This window comes from Mustela nigripes, chromosome 13, assembly GCF_022355385.1.
Source record: "Mustela nigripes isolate SB6536 chromosome 13, MUSNIG.SB6536, whole genome shotgun sequence".
In the NCBI taxonomy this organism is placed as follows: Eukaryota; Metazoa; Chordata; class Mammalia; order Carnivora; family Mustelidae; genus Mustela; species Mustela nigripes.
In genome coordinates, this window is record NC_081569.1 from 47,188,716 (window position 1) to 47,195,468 (window position 6,753).

General features: G+C 45.8%; 1 long non-coding RNA gene across 2 annotated transcripts; it reads right to left on the reverse strand.

Moving 5' to 3' along the window:
* Positions 1 to 2,179: 2,179 nt before the first annotated feature.
* LOC132029210 (uncharacterized) lies at positions 2,180 to 5,889 on the reverse strand. 2 transcript variants are annotated; one of them, XR_009407742.1, is made up of 4 exons: positions 5,760 to 5,889; positions 4,493 to 4,657; positions 2,759 to 2,963; positions 2,180 to 2,381 (listed from the first exon to the last, which is right to left on the reverse strand). It is a non-coding gene; the product is annotated as an uncharacterized LOC132029210 (long non-coding RNA). The 2 variants fall into 2 exon arrangements; XR_009407741.1 differs by having other exon boundaries at positions 2,180 to 2,384.
* Positions 5,890 to 6,753: the final 864 nt, after the last annotated feature.

The window sequence follows — 6,753 nt, forward strand, 5'->3', positions numbered from 1 at the left end:
GCATGATATTTTGAAAACATTTTATAAACATATGAGTGGTAAAATCAGTCCTTTAAAGGACATTTGAACACCTTGTCATTCTATAAGGGAAAGTATATAAATATAAACAATTTTTAAAATATGAAGCTGTGTTTAAATTAAAAATATATCCTTGAATAAATTTTATTTTTTTCCATGTCTTCAAGCATAGATAATATTAGAAAAGGAACAAGTATGTGCTGCTGCAGAATAAATGTGAGTCAATCCTCTTCTAATGTTTAAAATTATCACAGAGTTCAATCATATGTATCTATGTGACTATGAATACAACATGTCCCCTTTGCACCATTAGTCTGGTTTCAATTCAGTCATCATCACTGCCACGTGGCTCCTAATAGAAATGATAGTAGGGTCATGGTCTTCCCTTGCCTGCTAGAGGTGGACGTAGTCTTCCAGTTTGATTCATCCCCCCTGCCTCCTTCCCTATTAAGAATTTATCGGGACACCTGGGTGGCTCAGTTGGTTAAGCAGCTGCCTTCGGCTCAGGTCATGATCCCAGCGTCCTGGGATCGAGTCCCACATCGGGCTCCTTGCTCGGCAGGGAGCCTGCTTCTCCCTCTGCCTCTGCCTGCCATTCCGTCTGCCTGTGCTCACTCTCTCTCCCTCTCCCTCTCTGATGAATAAATAAAAAATCTTTAAAAAAAAAAAAAAGAATTTATCTACACGTAAAATTAAGAATAAAATGAAAGTAAGCCCAAGAATCATGACTCCCAGGCACCAGGATCATTCATAATCCCCACCACTCTTTGATGCCATTGGCCGGGGTAATCTCCACTAGCTCAGGGTGAGATAAGATATATTGTGGGTCATGAGCAATGTCAGTAGTTCTCTACATCAGCCCTGTTTCTGTTTCTCTAGAAAGAGCATTATAATTCAAAGGACTGAGAGTGCTTGATTGTATTTGAACACATTCTGGGTTTTCACAATTAATTTCAAATTAGAAAATATTCCCATCAAAGGAATACAGTGAATGATAAGACAAAGAACAGTATACTCTCTACCTAGTTTAAGAAATATATTAGAAAAAAAACAAAAAGAAGAAAAAAAAAAGAAAAAAAATACAACATTAGAGATACAATTAAACTTGGAGACAATTAGGTCTCTCTGATTTTAAAAAAACAAGCCAAAAGAAGCCCCCCCAAGCCCCACTTTTATTGCTTTATGACATACCTATGGTAATTTATTTTTAACAAATAATTTTCAAAATTCAGTTCTTGAGCTGTCCCTTCTGATTAATGCCCTGGGACAACTGTGCCACTGATGACAATGTAGTTAGGTGGTATAATCATATGACTGCTGGACATGGTATTTCTTGAGCCATCAAATTCATGAATCAACAGTATCTTTTGACTTTTCTCATTGTAAGTTGTTATTTCAATGCTATTTGGTTGAATATATTAATGCCAACAATTCAACATTCAAAATTAGAAGCCTTTAAATGAAAAGTAAGTTTTTTTGTGCCCTGCCTCCAACTCCTGACTTCCTCTCCCAGGAGGAAGCAGCTATGACTATGGTTTCTTGGGTATCCTTCCGGAGATATTCGAAGTGATCAGTGTATACATATGTATCGGTCAGGTTGCATCCAACAGAAAGGCCACTATCCTGGCTTAGCCAGGTAGGAGTTTCCATTTCTCCAGAGCGAGAAGTCTGGAGGTGGGCAGGCGTGGTAGGGTGGTCACAAGAGAGAGCGTCAACGTTGTCATGGTAGCGTCTATGTCTGGCCACGCCCCTCTTTCCTCTCCTCTACATTTAATGTGTGCCCTTCGCTTTCTCACTCATTGTCTCATGAGTTGGCTGCTGCACTCTCATATCAGCACTTCAGAAACCAAGAAGTAGGAGGAATGAGGGGAAAGTATGCCTATATTAAAGCAAAGCATTCTCAGTGGTCTCCCAGCTGTCTTCCATTTATATCTCATTGGCCACATGGCATCACATGGCCACGTGGAGAGAGTCTGGGAAGCGGAATATCTAATCTGGGCCCACTGTCGCTCTCAACAAAATGTCTCTTGGTAAAGAAGGACAGCAATAATTGCATACTATATCTGCCAATCCTACTTGGCTTTTTTCACTTAACTATGTGATTCCACATGCTTTTTCTTAGAATAGACTTGCAATGTCAGATTCATTTTATGTCTTTTTATTCACTTAACAAATAGGAATGTATTGCTCACTTAGGTGGCAGAAGGAGACCAATTGCCTTCTGATATCTCTTCTTTAAGTGGACAGAAGGTGGGGCGCCCAGGGTCTCCATTGGTTAAGTTTCCAACTGGATCTCAGTTCAGGTCTCGATCTCAGGGTCATGAGTTCAAGCCCCGTGTCGGACTCCATGCTGGGTGTGGGGCCTACTTAAAAATAAATAAATGAATAAATAAAAATAAGTAAATAGACCCAAGGCCACCCCGAATAAGACAAAATTTTTCAGCATCCTTTTGGCAAGGTGTGGCCCTATGACTAAGTTCTGGCCTATGTGAAGTGAGCCAGGATGACAGATACAACTGTCGGGTCCTGCCTTTGAAGAGAATATGGTGCCTGGGCCGTACTCTTCATGTAGGTGGAATGCTGCATATAACAGCAGCCAAGACCACATCCTAACCACTGCCTCCATGAATGTGCCACACACGGTGACAGGGGCGCAGGAAGCAAAAAAGGAGAGAATTATCTTCTTGCTTCAGGGAGCTCCAAGTCTCCTCATGGGGAAGACCAATGGGTAGACAAATACCTCTGGAGTCATATTGTGAGTGCTGTGGTGGGCCGAGGACCTCTGGAACCCAGCACATGCCATCGCCTCCCATCTCCTCCCGGGTGCATCCAAGCAGCTCTCCAGCCGTTCACACTTGTCCATAAATGGATTTGTCTGTCATCCACACTCATTCTTCCACTAGCTGTCCCTCTCTCCTGCGCGGCTCATGAGCACCCTGCAGCGACTGTGTGCAGAGAGTTACACAGAACCCGTTCTGACGTCTTTTCCTCAGAATCAAGCCAATCAGAATGCACTTTTTACCACAATTTTAACAGATGCCAGGATCATCACACACATGCCATATAATGAAATTTCAGATTCAAATCACAGAATCCATGCTTCTTTGTGCATATTTTTAGACTTTACTCGATAAGAAAAACGATACATTCACTAGTTTTTCTCAAGCGGTCCCTCCCACTTCTCCTGAGTCGGATGTGACGTCAGTCCACAGCACAGCCAAGTGGGGGGAAATGCAGGCAGAGAGGGAGGGTGTTTGCAGTAGTCATTCGTGATACAATAAAAGTAAGGGTCATGCACAGTTATGTATTCCCCTAATTCTTGAGGACTACAGTGAGGTCAGGTGACGACCAAGGAAGCCCAGTGGATTTCATTCCCCTCCCAGGAATGACACTCAAACTCTTCCTCTCTTTCTTAGTCGACTTAAACAATTTTTTTTTTAAGATTTTATTTATTTATCAGAGAGAGAGAGGGAGAGAGTGAGCATAGGCAGACAGAATGGCAGGCAGAGGCAGAGGCAGAAGCAGAGGGAGAAGCAGGCGCCCTGCCAAGCAAGGAGCCCGATGTGGGACTCGATCCCAGGACGCCGGGATCATGACCTGAGCCAAACGCAGCTGCTCAACCAACTGAGCCACCCAGGCGTCCAGAGAGAGCTGGGGGAGGGAGACAGAATCTCAAGCAGGCTCCATGTTGAACGAGGAGCCTCACGCAGGGCTGGATCTCATGACACAGAGATCACAACTGGAGCTGAGATCAAGAGTCAGATACAACCGACTGAGCCACCCAGGTGCCCCTTAAACAAATTTTTGAAAATTTCTCCTAATAAAGAGAAAAATCAAGGATGGAGATCACGGCAAGAATACAGTCAAGGGATGGAATCTGCTGTTTCATTTAATGAGAAAACATAATAAAAGAGCTCAAAACATAATAAAATAGCTCACTTATTGACCCTCATTAACAAATACTAAATCTTGCTTATCAAAAAATGCTGTGAATGATTCGGTTTAAAACATTAAATAGCAAACTTCAAACAAATTGCTTTTATGCAGTTTGGTCACAAAACAGACCAGTCCTCCTGTGGTTGGGTGGCGCTGGTACCAGCCACTGGTCAGCTGGGCTCCTGAACTGGCAAACCCAGGAGACAGCCACAGCTCTCTAGCTGGCGTTAGGGGAGCTGCTGGTGTTAGGGGAGCTTCTGAGACGCATTATTACACTCTGCACAGCCCGGTGGCTTACCAGGCAAAGGTGACTCTCCCAACATTTATAGAAGGAAGGACTGTCCTTCCAAGCTAACCTCTATGTTCAGAGTCTGGAGGAGTTTGTCTCCCTATATAATACTTAGAAAGTAGCGAAGAGCTAAGCTCTTGTGGAGCTCTGGTTTCAGGATGAATGAGTTCCATCGCCTTGAACCACAGTGACCTTCCAGGGCCTCAATTCTTTCATCCCTAAAATGAGATTAATAATAATGACACTTACCTCATTGGGTGTTGTGAGAATTACAGCCCTCGGTTGGTGATAATTATCATCACTTAGAAGTAATTATTATTAGTAATGCTTCCTCCAGATTGTGGCATGGATTGCAGTATGTCCAAACAAACAGATGTTAAGGGCCTCCTGAGACGAGCAGTAGGGAGGCAATGTCTGTGGAGGTTAAAAGTGGAGGCTTTCTGCCGGACTGCCTGCATCCAAGATGACCACTGAGGAGCTGTGTACCCTTGGGCAAGTTACTTAACCTCCCTGAGCTTCTCTCTCTCTCTCTTTTTAAAGATTTGAGAGAGCGTGAGCAGGGGGGAGAGGCAGAGGGAAAAGCAGACTCCCCACTGAGCAGGGATTGGGAGGTGAGGCTGGATCCCTGAACTGAAGACAGACACTTGATGAACTGAGCCACCCAGGCAACCCCTCTTTCCTCATTTTTAAAGTCTTAATAATAAGGGACACCTAGGTGGCTCAGCTGGTTAAGAGTCTGCCTTGGGCTAAGGTCATGATCCCAGGGTCCTGGGATACATCAGCCCTCTTGCTCAGTAGGGGAGCCTGCTTCGCTGCTTGTGTGGTGTTGCACTGGCTCTCTCTGACAAATAAATAACTAAAATTTTTTAAAAAAGAAGAAGAAGAAGTGAAACTAATAATGGTGCACATTTTACTATCTGGAATGAAGCTCGGCAAGAGCATCTGAGCTGTCCAAAGGGCTTGTACATGTTCCCATGTACCTCCTACTCTACTAATAGGATAATTAGATTATTCTATTAACAGTACCTATCTCAAAGGGTAGTTACGAGGCATGAACACTTGGAGAGCACTTTACAATAGTGCCAGGCAATAACTATGCCATTATTATTATTACTAATCATCTCCATTTTGTAGATGAGGAAAGTGAGGCCCAGAGAGATTGAGACACGACCCCAGAAGCATGAGGCTCGGGTGGCAGGGCTGGCGCCGGAATCCAGGGGTTCCCTTGGTGCCCCGCAGCTGCCCAGCCTGGGAACTCAACAGCTCCTCTCCCTCCGCTCGCCACCCCACCCCCGGGGAAGGCACCCTGGGAACGGAAAGCTGGCTGTCCTCCAAGTCCCAGGGGCCCTGGAGTCCTGCCCCCGCTGCACCCTCCCCCAGCCCCAGAACAAAGTACACTGCACCGCGGGAACATTCCAGCCCACTGAAAGCCGGGCGGCCAGCCGGCCGCCCGCGGCCCCAGAGCTGCGCAGCGGGTCTTGGACCCCCGGCCGAGCCCCACGGAGCCCCTCCCTACCGTCCGGGCCTCCGCGCCCAGAGCGCGTGCAGACGCGATTGCACCGGAGGAATTCGCTCTTCCTTTTCCTAACCTCCCCGACCCGACTCGGAAAAGGCCGAGGGACGCGGTGGGCGGAGCAGATGCAGAGGATGGCGTGGGCCGCAGTCCGCGGCCAGCGAAGCTGCATTCCCCGCGGTGGCGCCGGGGCTTGGCAGCGCCGGCTCCGGGCGCGCTGGGCTCTGGCCCGGAGGCCCCCACGGCCTCACTTTCCTCCTTTATAAGAAATTAATGCATGCTTTTGTTAAGAAAATAGGACAAGTAGAACAAGGAAAAATATTTCCACGCATCCTACTACTCTGAGACAACTCCTATCAATTTTGATTATGTCCTTGCAGACGTCCCAATGCACAAAACACGCAGATACATATTAACATGAAAGGGATCGTGCAATTGTACTGTTGTTTTTAAATTAATAGACTTTAGTTTTTAGAGCAGTTTTAGGTTTACAGAAAATTGAGATAGTGCGGAGTTCCCATGTACCTCCCGTCCCCATGTACCTCCCGTCCCCACCATCACAGGTTTCCCTATTATTAACAACTAGCGTTAGGGTGGCGCATTCGTCACAACTGATGGACCAGTACTGATACACTATTATTAATAAAGCCCATAGCTTGATTAAGCTTTCCTCTTTGTGCTGTAAAGTTCAAAGCTTTGATAGATACATAATGTCATGGGGCACCTGGGTGGCTCAGTGGCTTAGGCCCTTGGCTCTTGATTTCAGCTCAGGTCATGATCTTGGGGTCATGGGTTGGAGACCCGCAGCTAGGCTCCCTTTTCAGTAGGGAGTCTGTTGGAGATTCTCTCCATCTGCCCCTCCGCTGGCTCACAGGGGCTTGTGTGCGAGCTTGCTCTCTCTCTCTCTCTCAAGCAAATAAAATCTTTACTTTTTAAAAAAAATTTTTTAAAGATTTTATTTATTTGACAGAGATCACAAGTAGGCAAAAAGGCAGGC